This window comes from Lethenteron reissneri, chromosome 46, assembly GCF_015708825.2.
Source record: "Lethenteron reissneri isolate LAM-NWPU_2019-01 chromosome 46, ASM1570882v1, whole genome shotgun sequence".
NCBI classification, from domain to species: Eukaryota; Metazoa; Chordata; class Hyperoartia; order Petromyzontiformes; family Petromyzontidae; genus Lethenteron; species Lethenteron reissneri.
In genome coordinates this window covers 7555266-7569880 of record NC_083824.1, presented here as the reverse complement: position 1 = coordinate 7569880, position 14615 = coordinate 7555266, and the positions used below count along the sequence as shown (strand labels likewise).

The 14615-nt window shown below is 48.3% G+C and overlaps 1 protein-coding gene across 1 annotated transcript in view; it reads left to right on the top strand.

The window, feature by feature from the left end:
• Positions 1–14615, top strand: part of LOC133354268 (leucine-rich repeat and immunoglobulin-like domain-containing nogo receptor-interacting protein 3) — a 160605-nt gene that overhangs the window by 40126 nt on the left and 105864 nt on the right.

The window sequence follows — 14615 nt, the reverse complement described above, 5'->3', positions numbered from 1 at the left end:
ACCAAAAAAGCTACGACGTTTCGATCGCAACACAGGCGGTCGTCATCAGTAAAAGGGTGAATGCGGAGGAGAAATTCGCATGCGCGGCGTGGCCACACACACACACACAAAAAACGGCAATTAAGGCGCCACGGTGCATTTTATGTTAATCGATATTGAACAATCTTGGGATTAGTTGAGGTCACTCTTTAAATCTCTTGTGAAGCACAAGCACGTAATGAATGCCCGCATCGATGTGCATGCTGATGGGTGGGTAGGGGGGGGGGTCTTTCCTTGCGAGTCGCCAAAGGCGGCCGCCGGGTTTCCTGCAGCTGCTGCTGAATCTTCAGCATCCCGGGACACGGAAGTTGCCACGCGCTCCGATCGTTGTGTGACGCGCGCGGTGCCCTTCGATGAAAACAAATGATGTCTTCGTACGAGCCTCTTTCGCACCGTACGTAGCCAAACGCACCAATCGGAGGCCCGGGTGAAGGACAACGAACTTGGACACTAGGAGCAATTGTAAAGAAATGTGTTTTCTTTCGATTTAAAGCTTTCGTGACTGCAGGGATTCATCTTCTTGGTTCTTTCGGTAAAGTCGTTGTCTTTATTTCCATTCTACGTGACCAAGAAAATGTGTTTTCAATCGAGATTTAAAAGTGGCACAACTTCAGTGGGCTTCCGAATATCGGAAGAGATTTGCATCAGCGGTCCCCGATCGCAATGTTGTGTTTCGTCAAAATTAGTGCTTCGTCGAATTAAAACAAATATCTCTTTTGGAATATCAGAGCGGGTTACACGTGCGTCAGAATGTGAGATGAGCTGTACATTAAGCAGTGGGACGTGACCTCGCAGCATCTATATTTTACCGTGCCGCGGCTGAAAATGCCTCGGGTGGTGTTCGTGGAGGGCTGTTGTCTGTAAAATATGATAATCCCGTCAGCTTTTCGCAGCGCAGGCCACACCGCTCTGCTGTTGAGATGCCGAGAATTCAAAACCAGTTGACGGTTAACTCGCGCAAACAGATGCTGCTGGACGGTCGATTGGTTTAAAGTGGCCGATGGGTTCGTGGGCTTTCAAACGTGATTTTTATTGTGTGTAGAAACAGACTCTTGTCCGTGCATATAACTACTTTATTCTTGCAGGATATTGTTGCATCTCCACGCTGAGGGGCCGTCCATAAATGACGTCACGCACCTGGAGGGGAAGGGGGGGGGTCAGACATTTGTGACGATGTGTGACGAGGGGGAGGGGGGTTTGAGAAATGTCACGTCACATCAAAATGCGCAACTTTAAATAAATATAGACAACACGTTTTACTTAATTAAATAGACTTGTTAATAAATGTTTTCTCCTACAACATCAGAGTGCAGCGCCGCATTAAATATGCACTAAAATGACAATAGTTTAAAGCGATTTGAAGCATGTTTAATTTTCAAAATGAAAATATGGTTTTGGGGGGGTGGAGGGGACAGAGCTTTGTGACGTTATTTTTGAGGGGGGGGGTCTGACTTTTTTTGACGCCGTGTGTCGAGAGAGGGGGGGAAGTCATTTATGGACGGCCCCTGACTCATGAAACGCGCACACCCAATGCAGTGTGTGCGCACCGCGGGTTGTTCACACATCCAACCCCTTTCACATATCCGCCTGCACCTGAGCTGTTCGAGAGTCGGACACGTGACATCGTTTGTTGTAATGGAAAACACTTCACTCGGTCCGTCAACAAAGCCATCGGCGAAATGTGCCATGATTCCAATGTTTTACAGTATACACAATTTTTTTTTCTTCTTCAAGCAAGCAAAACTCTTGACTGGCTGTGAATTTATGAGAACCACTGTACCGCGCTTTGCTCTGCACTCGGGGCATGTGTGTTGACGTGGCTGTCTCGGGACCGGGACGTGTGTTAATTGCGTGCGTGCGATGGCGGTTTCATCTACACACGCCCAAGTAGGCGCGCGTACACACGAAACAGACAAAGATCCCCCGTGTAGCCTTAACAGACTGATGGGGCCAGTGTTGTTAGCGAGCACCTATGAAGGTCGGCACGGAACGCGAGGAGGTGGATGGCCAACATCACGGCCGACCGCCTTCGTCTCCCCAAGTACTTATGTAAGGCTGAGTCGACCTAGGCGAGGCCCAGGACCGGCTTAGATAATTGTCACCGGTGCTGGCCGTGAGCGGGAATCGAATTCGGATGGCCGGGTTCTTAGCGCAGCGCTCTCACTGCTATATTATGCGGATACGCACACAAAGACAAAGATCCCCCATATAGCCTGTAACAGACTGTAGGGGCAAGTGCTGTTAGCGAGCACCTATAAAGGCCGGCACGGCACACGAGGGGGTGGGTGGCCAACACCACGCCTGGCCGCCTTTGTCTCCCTAGCGGCGATGTTTACACATCGCACCAGGTACTCATTTGAGGCTGAGTCGACCTAGGGGATGCCCAGGACCGGTTCAGATAATCGTCACCGGTGTTGGCCGTGAGCAGGAATCGAACCCGGGTCGCCAGGTTCGTAGCGCAGCGCGCTAACCGCACACACGCGCGTACACACACGCACACACACGGACGCGCACGCTCTCCTAAATTGCATGGCCTCTTCGCTGTGGCTCACTTAAAAATCAATGCTTGGACCCCTGCACGCGTCCATGCATCATACCTCTGCAAATTGCCATTATTGTGGCTTAACGCACGTCGCGGGACGTAATGGGAATACAGAGAGAGAGAAGGAATCACGTGGCGTGGATGCAATGTTCGACGAAACGAGCTGCCCGTTTCGGAATGTTGGCGCTCTTCGTTGTTATGAGCTGTTGTGTATAAATAATAATAATAGTGATGTATTATTTGGTTAATTCGGCGTGGGCGGTGGTGCACAGCCACAGGTCACGCAAACGGGTTGGCTATTTTTTAGTTGTTGAATGTAGTGTATGTGAATAATAATGGTAATCATTCACAGCACATTGTCAATCCACTGCTGGATGAAGGCCTACCCCCTCCACACGATGTTGGGTGTTGGGGCTGCGTGACCACGCGTCACCATGCTGGGCAGTGGAGGTTGACGAAGCCGTGGGTCTTGTGCAGATTTCACTCAATGCCGATAATCAGCCTTGGGCGAGATTTTAATCCAAGCCACTGGTTTCACAGCGTTGTGCGTTAACCACCGTGCCACCGCATCCCTCTGTTTTGTTTAATATTTCCTTATTATATATATGGAAATGTGCTCTTTAAGATCATTCTCTGGCCAAGTGTTGCGGTGGCTAAAGCACGTGTCTCACAACGGGATCAACTCAGCCCTACATTCCTTCATCCCTTTGGTGCCGATAAATAAATATATATGGTAATTATCTTTGTTTATCCAGGGAAAGCCTCATGGAGTCTCACTATTTATTTATTTGTTTCCCGGGAGGACCCTGCATGTTTGGCCATTCAATTAGTGTGTGTGTGTGTTTGCGGGGAGCGGTAGTGTAGCGGTTAGCGCTACGCTGCGCTACGAACCCGGCGACCCGGATTCGATTCCCGCTCACGGCCAACACCAGTGGCGATTATCTGAACCGTTCCCTGGCCTTCCCTGGGTTGACTCAGCCTCAAATGAGTTCCTGGTGTGATGTGTAAACATCGCCACTGGGGAGACAAAGGCGACCGGGCGTGGTTTTGGCCACCCACCCTCTCGTGCGCCGTGCCGGCCTTTATAGGTGAAGCTCACTTACAGCCCTTGTCCCAACAGTCCGTTGAGGCTATACGGGGGATCTTTGTTTTTATTTGTGTTATGAAAGGCAGCCAGAGTGCCCAGAGAAACCCAGGACATGTGAGGAGACAATACGCAATAACTCTTCATCTGCTCACATTGCAGCCAAAACTTACAGCACTAGGTAGGTCCCAGGCATTCTCCCATCCAGGCGATAATCTCCTTTCACATTCTGAGAACGGATGCAGTTTAGGGCTATTTTGTCAGAGGTGGATTGAATACCACTCTGGGGATATTGACAATGACCGCCCTGTGCATCATGAGCGTGTCATCGTAACGTGGAATTTGCACGAATGGTTCAGAACTCTACGTATGAGATGAGCACCGCCCCACGATAATTATAATTAATGTCAGACTACTTTTATTTTCATCGTATGACATGCCTTCTCACCAAAATTGTTTCATCTTAAAATAGTTTTTTTTCGTGTGCATGAGTGTTGTTTTTTTCGCACGTTAAGTTGTGAATTGAGGCTGTATCTGTAATGGGGATGATTTTTAATAGCGCGTTGATTACATAAAAAAGTCACGTTATGTGTGGAAAAACTGCAACAAAAGAATTGAGATTTTTTTGCAACTAAAATTATTATATTTTCTCCCAGTCCTAAATTGAAAACCCCTATGTAATAATAGCCAACAGATTCATATTTAGCAGCAGGAGAAAAACACTAATTTGTTGCACAGAAATTCATGTTTGTCTGGGGAGTACCACAACCTGTTTAATCACCTCTAATTGTTGCACTTATGAAAGTATGACCAGCTTGCTAAAGTATGGCTCAAACAACCCCTCGTGACCAATAATGCTGCAAGAAAGCCTTGCATCGAACAGTGGAATAACAACTTTTCGCATAATTCTATTGTGATTCAGCATTCACTTTTAAAAGCTGAGCGCCCCAGGAGTTCAATTTGCATCGAGCAGCATCCGTTCGTGACTCCCTTGCGCTATTCTTTAGAATCGTACCTTTCTCATGTCCGTGATGTGTGATAGCTCTGCGTTAGCTCAACACCAGGGGAGCAGAGAGAAAGTCTATTTGCAGTGGCAGATTAAAAGTTTCCGTGCAAGCTCCCACCTCGCTCATCCCACCGCCACCATTAGCACTGCAGTGTACACATGCCACAAATCAGGATATAGCTTTAAGCCCGGAGTACCAATTAACATGCGCTCGACTAAGGCTTGACTTTGTGTAAACATCTTGACGGGTAGATATGGGGCCCTGCCAATGTTTTCGTGAGCCATTGAGCCAATATTTACCCAGCGGTACATGCAAGCAAAGAGAGTCTTGCTTATGTCCCATTTCCCAGCGACGCCACTCCTCAGCGTACAGTCTAAGCCCAATAGGGCAAGATTGAATTGAAGCCACGTTTTCTGTGCACGCCTTCCAAGCTTACCTGCGTATGACCTGCCCGAAGGTGCGGGAAGCTCACTCCTGGCGAGGTCAACTCACAAGTAAGGTGCGCATGGTGACTTGCGCTTGTTAGTTAAAATGTACCCATGCCTAAGGCTCAAGTTCAGGCGTCTGAGAGAGCGACCCCAAAAATTTGCACCTGGCACCACCACATCGAGTATGTCTCTCGCTGTGGCCGTGGCTAGTAAGGTGCCACGTGTGTGGATGTTGAACTTCATTCGCACTGTACGTAGCCAACCGTGCTAATCAGAGGTGCCGGAGGGAGGACAACAAACCCTACACAAAAATAACTTCTAAAGGATTATTCTTTGGTTCTTTCGGTAAAGTCACGTATAAAGATAAAATAATAAATTAAATAATAGCATACGACGTTTCGATTGCAACACAAGCAATCATCATCAGGTATAATGAAATAGCGACACAAAATCTAACCAGAAAACCACAAGCAGACATATAAGCAGACAGATATCACCAAGATACATAGAGAGAGCAACACAGGTACAGAGAGGGGTGATCGTCTCTGTGGGGTGGCCTTAAATAGACAGAGGGGGGCGGAGGCAGAGAGAGGGAGGGGTTAGAGAAAAAAAATACCTGATGATGATTGCTTGTGTTGCAATCGAAACGTCGTATGCTATTATTTAATTTATTATTTTATCTTTATACGTGACTTTACCGAAAGAACCAAAGAATAATTCCTGCAGTCACGAAAGCTCCAAAATTAAGATTCTAAAGGATTTTTGTTTTCTTCCAGTCTAACAGCAACCAGGAAGATAACGAGTGAGAAACGAAGCCCAGACGGTGACTGTGTCGAGCAGACACAGCTGCCCACGACTTGTCGACCACTTCGCTCGCATCCACATGCTAGCCGATGCTGCGTTCACCTTGTGCCACACAGGGACAGCTGCCACCGGGGGTTTCGGGGGGGTGTTCCTGCCACGGGGTGCATCAAGATGCTACCTCATGGGACGTGCGGTATAAATGTGCACCTAGCATGGCACAAGCGCCGTGCCGACGTCACCGCCACTTAGTGATTAACAGCCGCCTGTTGTTGTCGTCGTTGTTGGTATAAATGCTAAGTTGTGATGATGTATAACGCAGCAGCAACAGGGATGATGTGTCGCACGCCCTATTGCCGTCGGCTTCATTTGCTGACTTACGACGGAAAAGTTGCAAAGTGTGACCACGCTGCTCCGTGTTTGTTGGTTGGCCGCTGGTGCATTGACGAATCCCTGCCAGTCCCTTTTCTTTCTCGCCACCTCACCTCCTCAAGGTGATCCCCTCCGGAGCACGTGGATGCCCCAGCGTGCGCAGGGCATGTAAATGCCCCTGGGGCTCGACACTCATCGATTAGCGATGCGTCTGGCCGCTGTCATTTTACGTCAGGCCCGCAAGCAGTCTGTCGCACGGGCAGCGGTCGTGTCATTAGTAGCGGAGGGCCGCTCAAATAGATCATTATTTTGCCAAATCATCGAGAGGGTTCTTTTTTAGGAAGGGGGGTCTCGGGGGGGGGGAGAGGGGTTAGGTGGGGGGGTGTATGGAGCAGACTCGTGAAGGACGCTGCTACTTGGCAGTTGGAGGCAGTCGCCCTCCAGCAACAACGGAGGGCAGAGGAGCGACGCTCACAAGTTGGCACAGAAGGGGTTCCAGCTGGGACATTGGTCGCAGCCATCTCAGTCAGCCAACCCATGGCACCTGAGTCTGTCCCGAGACCCTCCTGAAGCCTTCGACGCTTCACGTGGCCTCAATGTGCACCTGGTCTGGCACATGTGTCGTGGTGATGTCACCGTCACTTCGTGGCGAATGGCGCTGGGTATTGGCATTGGCAGTGGTTGGGGAATATCTTAGTTCGATTCCTGTCAGCGGTAAGTGATGTCGCACCCGAACCTCGCCTCCTCCCTCCCACACCACTTCGCCAACTCGCGCTCACCAGCATAGCGACGTAAGGTCATTTGTTTGTTACCCACGGGGTTCATCAAACGCCTACAATGGGCATTGTTTTCGTTGCATTTTCCACATTAATGCTGACAGACTGTTGGGACAAGTGGGCCTTGGCCTATTGATGATATCATAGGTCTTGACCAGGGCAGTAAAGCAGAGATGTTAGGTCCTGTCGAAATTTCTCTGCGCCTGTGCTATAGCAGACGGACAGAGAATATGCCATCCTTGCTGGACCGCCCTGGCCTGAAACTCACATTGGGGCTCCGCAAGCCTCTGCTCAGCGTGCCTGCTAAGGCGATGTTGAATAAACCTTGCCAGAACCTTTCCCAGCACACTGAGGCGGGAGATGCCCCTATAGTCGTTGCAATCAGGACAGTCCCATTTTTTTATTTATTGGGGACCACCAGGACATCATTCGAAATCTGCAGAACCTGTCCCGTGCTCCAGAAGGTTGTGGTCATGTCACTTATGATGGATAGTCTGCACACAAACGCTGCGTACATGTCTATGCACATGTAAGCAAGAGACACACACAAATACACATAAGGGGATCTCATAGCGTGAAATGCAATGGGGGAATCACTGTCAACTTATTCTGTATTTGTTCCGCGAAGCTAATTACGGAATTGGGGACGGCTCGTTGTCCTTCAAGCAAGCCACAGCACTATATGTTTCGCTCCCTTGGCCTCACTCTGTAGGCCGTTGCATTCACACGGCGTGGCACGCTCGCTTCCCATGTGCGTTCCGCGAGTGCTTTCCATTGCACGGCATCGTGAAGCGTGCTGCTGATGCTGCTGTGTGTGGCCAAGCAGCGGTCTGGCTGACACGCACGTACGCACGCGCGCTCCGTATGTACATGCTGTGTGTAGAACAGGGTTGTACACGCTGCCCATGCAATGGCAGTCACGGTATCGTTGATATTCTTGGCACCACTATCATCATATTTGTTATTAAGTATAATCATCATTGACGTCAATCATAGTTATTATTGTTACTATACTACCACCATCATTTAAATGCCATGCAACACAATCTTCATCATCGTCTTCCATCATATTTGAGTCATTGTCATTATCATAATTTAGCTATAATAATTCATAATTGACACTAATCACCATAATCATAATTTTGTACACCAGAATCACCACCATCAAATGATTGTTGTTCATTATTATTGGGATTATAATTCATCGTCATAATCTTTTGTAATGATCATTTATCATCATATACTACACTATAACCATTCAGCATCATCATTCTAATCATCACCATCATTATTTTATTATTATAATAATGGTGTGTATCGTCACAACATTGTGACTCAAAGTGTCGTGACACGTACACACAAAAATACCGCACGCACACGATTCATTTCACACTTCGCAATGACTAATGCAGTTCAAACGCTAATGTTTTTAACTTTGATTTAAAGGTTAGCAGACGACGCAGTTGCTGACTTCACATGTGACGATACTACTGCGCATTATTCCGTATGGGAATAGCAGGAGCAACACACGGTAACGACACATATGCATTTCAAAGGACTGCCATGACAAAGGGCATCAAGCTTATGGATTTAACAAAAATATATTTACTTTTACGTTTTAACGCTTTTTCATTATGCTACAATTGTACTTTTGATGCCGTGCCATGAGGTGAGCGCATTTCCACCGGGAACTACACAGTTACACGTGCAGGACCTCGTGTGTTGTGCAACTATTTGCGTGTGGTATTAAAGCTTGCTGGTTTCCAGCCCTGCAGTAGCAGGGTTCGCTCATTATTCGCAAGGGAATGCGTTCCAGGGATGCTCGTGAATCGAACATTTCGCGGATAATGATATCGGCCGACGAAAACCTGTCTTTTTATGAATTACCATACATAAATACGTAAATAAGCTGTCAAATATATGATAACAACAACAAAACATTGTTTATAATAACATTGGAAATACAAAAATATATGAAAGTATTAAATGATAGTTTATGAATGAACATACCTTTATCTCATCACTTTATCTCTCGTCACTTTATCTCATCTCTCTCGCTCGATGCAGTCGTGCAAAGTCCCGGATGCGATTCGCGGATGGCCAAAATCGCAAATAGCAAGTTCGTGTAGAACGAGGGAATGCTGTATTTCTCTCTGATAATGGAGTTGTTCTCACAATTCTCAGCTTCGATCCCCACCCTGTGTCAAATAACAGCTTCGGAAAATGAAGTCACATAATTAATTCCCAAGTCACATCAATCGGCCCTTTTTGGATTCACATCTGGGGAGACTCAAGTGAGTTCTACATCCGGTGAAGATTGTCCATCGCACGTCAGCCAAGCCGATATTTCATTCATTCTCGTGACTGGAAGGAGCCGATTTAAGTGACGAATCAAATGCAATTTAAAGCTTTCGTGACTGCAGGGATTCATCTTCTCGGTTGTTTCGTAAAGTCACGTAGAAGGGAAATATTTAAATAATAAAATAATACAAATAAAACATAATAAAATACAATTCTCACGACGTTTCGGCCACAACGCAAGGGGACGGCTGCTTGCGTTGTGGCCGAAACGTCGTGAGAATTGTATTTTAATATGCTTTATTTTTATTATTTTATTATTTCCCTTCTACGTGACTTTACCGAAAGAACCAAGAAGATGAATCAAATGCAATGATTTTTTTTTCGTGCACGCAGTCATTAGTGACCAGGTCGAGACTATGAACTCTCCACACTTGAGGACTCAGGTTAATTAGGGCGGCTGCTGCCCACATTTGGACCCAGCATCTCAGCGGTGCTGGCTCATTGCTCTGACCTCTGAACCCACTGGCCAAGCCTATGGCTTTTTCATATGAAGGACAGTCGGATTACTCTCACACTCCGAGCTGACAGATGAGTAATAATTATAATGAGAATAATAATGTTCATCCTTTCGGCATTCAACTGCTGGAAGACGGGCCCCCTTCCATGTCTTGTCACTTGTGGAGTTGTTTGACCATACTTCAACAAGCTGGTCAGTGTGGGTTGGTGAAGCAGGGGGACACCGGACGGGTTTAGATATCGCTCGCCACTGATGTTATCCACCGCTGCGAATCGAACCCAGGTTGCTAAGTTCATTGCGTAGCGCGCTAACCACCGAGCCACCGCTCAACCCATAGATACATCTACCCACTTTAAACATTACGAGACCAAACAAACATCATTTAGTCCCACAGACTGTTGTAGTAAGTGCTGGGGGGGGGGGTGTGTGGGGGGTGTTGGGGGCCCCGAGCAAACCCCACCATTTGGCCCCCCTCAACGCTTTCAAACTAAACCGGAAGTGTTAAATCTGACACCGTGACGTCGACGTGCAGGGCCCCCCAAAGCGCGGGGCCCGGGGCGTTCGCCCCGATTTTCCATACCCGAGGGATGGCTCTGCCTTGAAGACGCCCAGGAAATGTTCTGATACCACTTGCCGCAGATGTTAGCGAAGGCCGGGAAAATGACTTAGCTTGCCAGGTTCATAATACAATCTGCTAACCATTATTCCAGCGCTTATGTTTGTATGCACAATAACAAAGATCCACCTCCACCACTGTAAACCCATTGCACCTCTTGATGCAAATGCTGTTAACGAGCACCTATTAGCGCCAGGACATCACGTGAGATGGTGGTATGGCGAGCGCCACATACAGCCACCTTTATCTCCCGAATGCTGTTTGCACACTGCACCAGGTGCTGATTTAAGGCTGAGTCGATCCAGGGGAGACCCAGGGCAGTTTTGCAATGCAACTCACACTGATGTTATAGTTGTGGCCAGGAATCAGAGTCAGGTTGCCGCGTTCGTAGCATAATGTATGAACCACTGTGTCACCACTCCCATTATTATATGTATCTATACACATAAACAGATCTAGTTTAAACATGAATGCACTTTTTGCACAGGTCAGTCATATTCGCCTCATCCCATTACCATTTCCAAGCTGCAAGCCCCATGTGCTGTACACACATACGGCAGCAATGACAACAACACATCGATAAAGATCTTCCATTTTTTGTACTTAATGTATGCAATGGGAAGACGGACAGGGGCCGGGTGATACAATCCACACCCCCGCCAAAAAAGCGCCAATTTATCTTTGTTGACTCTCCGAGGTGAAAAATAAAATGGGTCAACAAAACACGCCGCCGTGACCGTATAGGCTGTTCTTTTTTTTTATTCCGTAATCCCAAAATAAATGCTGTTTTTGTAAAGCCCCACTTTTATTTCCTACCCCCATCACCTTCTCAAAGGTGTCCTGGCCCCCGGGTTTTTGATCATGATTAACAAAGCGGAACACTTCTCTTCAGCCCTGTCTGCCGATGTTCGTCATTTTCCGGCCCTGCGCTTCACAATGCTGAATTATAAATGTGGGTGGCGGGCGTCGCCGATATAAAGGTACCGGATGGAATTGAAGCGGTCTACTGGGTCTGCTGCCCTATCTGTGTGATATTTTCAGTGCTATTCCCTCGTATAAGTGGGTGTTTCTCGAGGCATTCTGATTTCCCCCCAAAATAAATATGAACAGAATAGTGGCATTTGTGCCATTTTTAGTGCACAAAAGGCTGATAAATAGGTCTACTGAAACACCTCCGATTTGAACGGGCGGCTACCTATGGTGTGAAAGAAGTTCAACATACATATCCTGCAGCTTTCCTCTGGCGCAGAGGTGATGCGAAATGGCTCCAAATCGAAATGTTTGCATCTCACGACGTGGCGTCGATAACACAGCAGCGGCAACATATTCTGTAAAATTAAGCAAAGAATTGCCTCCGACCAAGTCACCAATCTCGTCTGATCAATGGGAGCTAAGCGGGGTCGAGCCTAGATAGAGCTCGGATGGGCCGATATTATGCATGGCAGGTGTTGTAGGCTGTGGAGCAACGTGGGTTGGGCATACGAGGTCTCGCAGCAACATCCATGCTCATACCAGAGTTCTACAATTCTAGACCGATGTTGCGCGCTTTTACCAAACTTCACTGATCGAGCGTGGTATCAATGGTTAAATATCAGCCATGATGCACGTGGCGTGGATAGGCTGTCATCCAGCAGTGGATTGATAAAAGGGCTGTCGGTGAACGAGAATACAAACGATATATATATATACAAAGCGGGGCTTTATTGAAAAATCTTGAGTATTGACTCTCGGCGACAGATTGACGCGTGAATGAGTAAATTAATATCATTAATGGCCACATTGTGATGTGCGGGTGCGGGTTCCTCATTGATCGCTATAAATCTAAGTCCGTTCTCTCCGCCGACCTCGTATAGAGTTTATGGACATTTCGCGTCAGGGTTTCCTCCTCGGAGTTAGCGATGCATCCGTCGAGTCGGGCTTTACAATCTAATTTGTCGCGTTGATGAATAATTCAGCGGCAGGGAGATAATGGCACGTGAGCAACGGCGGCGTTCTGAGATGATGAATTTTAAAACGTGGCATGGTGCTCGCACGGCGCACTCTGTTCACGTGCTAATTACATTGTGCGAAGGCTGCACGCCTTCCGATGTTTTTGAACAGGTGAAAAGGTCGCCAAATGATGTCGGCGAGGTCTCTTGCATGTTGCTCGCAAAAGAAGCAACGGCCGAACTTTTTTGTTGTTCTCGCTTAACACGGCACATTCGCGGACGCGTGGACCTTTCAAACGGTCCGTGCCGTTCATCTCTCCGATTCGTCGCCGCGCCGTTGCCACGTGTCGCTTCGGCAACAATCCCCGTCGTTTGTCGCTCGCGCGGCCCGGGTTTGAGTTCGCGAAGAAAATTCCGGCTCGTGGTGTGAAACGTCGGACATCGCCGCCGAACGACACGCGCCGCGGCCAGAGTAGACATCGGACGGGGCGGAGAGCTGTGTTGTTTACACTCTAGGCAACGCATTTTTTTTCGTTGTTGCGCCAATTGCTAGAGGAAATGAATTAGTTCAGGTCAATCTAATTTGGGCTCTCGTAGATTCGTATTGACTCTAATGATTGCAGTGCTTGGGTGGCTGAGCGAGCGTGTGGGTGCGCATACGATGTGGCCTTGTGAGTCGGTGTGCCTCACATAAAAGACTCCCAGAGCTTCATACGGCGTCTATTTAATGCGGAAAGCAGCCACGCAAAAAGTAGACGTTTCTTATTTAACAAGCAGTCAAAGGAGAACACAAATACGTCGAGGGGCTATGGGAAAAGCGTTCAGTTTTAGGCGCGTTTTAATGCATTTTCCAGGTTTGAATCTGAAACCGAAATTGGGTCATTTTTTAAAAAACAAGGAAGAGTCAAAGGGATTTCTTTCTCAAACGAGCATTGAGGCGGTGCTCATCTGAGTATATCCATAGGACAACCACTGTCGGATTTCCCATAAAGTGGTACCTAATGTATCGCCCACCCCCCTGGCGAGATGATGGGTTGAGTCATCCGCTCCCTCCCGCTCCCGCCCCCCGTTCCCCAACCGGAATATGAACTCGCGTCTTTCCCGATTGCGAGCCACTCGCTCGACCGCTGAGCACACGGAATGGAGCACTCTGTTTGCGTCGGCCACGGGGGAATGCTGCTGCTGTCAGGTTGGCCTCACTGATGTGCGATGCACGGTTAAGGAATGGCAACAGATCTGAATTATTTCTAGGTTTGGATGTGAACAGGCAAAGGTGACGGGGGTCGCCCTTAAAGGTCCGCGCGTGCGTCCGTACGTCTGTGCGCGCGCGTGTGTGCGTGTGTGTGTGCACGCGCGCGCGTGTGTGTGTGCGTGTGTGCGCGTGTGTGTGTGCGCGTGTGCGCGTGGGGGCACACCTGATCCACCTGTGACTTCAAGAGGCATTTTAAATCGGATTGGCACCGGAATTACTTTGCATGAGCCGATCATGAAGGGCACGGGGGTCTATTTAAAATCCTTGACCCACCTCCAACGTTTAAGGCTTAGAGTCTATTTGAGTCGGCAAGATATTCTGGCCTCGTCCGCCGGCCCTGGCTTGAACAAACAACGATAGCATTCAACAGCAACTCTTCCGGCAAATCTTAATCCCGATTCTATCACAGAGGTGGACAAACGGGTCAGCGCGCTCGTGATTCTAAAAGGCACGGCATTTGACATTCACAGTACAAGCCCCCGTGGGTGGAGAAGTGAAAAGAAAAGCCGAAAGAAATAAATGTTATTCAGGTTTCGGAAGCTTCTCATGTGCGATGAGTTTGAACTGTGAATTTACTCTAAGCCATGCCACAGGTGACGTTTGTGAGAGAGAGGGAGGTGTGTGTGTGTGTGTCTGTGTGTTGTGCTGCCGATGCGGTAGTGCAGCTGTTGAACCCAGTGACCCGAGTTAGATTTTTCGCTCACGGCCAACACCAGTGGACCGGTCATGGGCCTCCCAGAGGTCGACTCAACCTCAAATGAGTACCTAGTGCGGTGTGCAAACATCGCCACTGGGGAGACAAAGGTGCCCGGGCGTGATGCTGGCCACCCACCCACCCACCCACCCCCTCGTGTTCCGTGCCGGACTTCATAGGTGCTCGCAAACACCACTTGCCTCTACAAGTGGTGTTTGTCTTCGTCGTCTTGTGTGCTGCGGATGCTGATGCTGTACC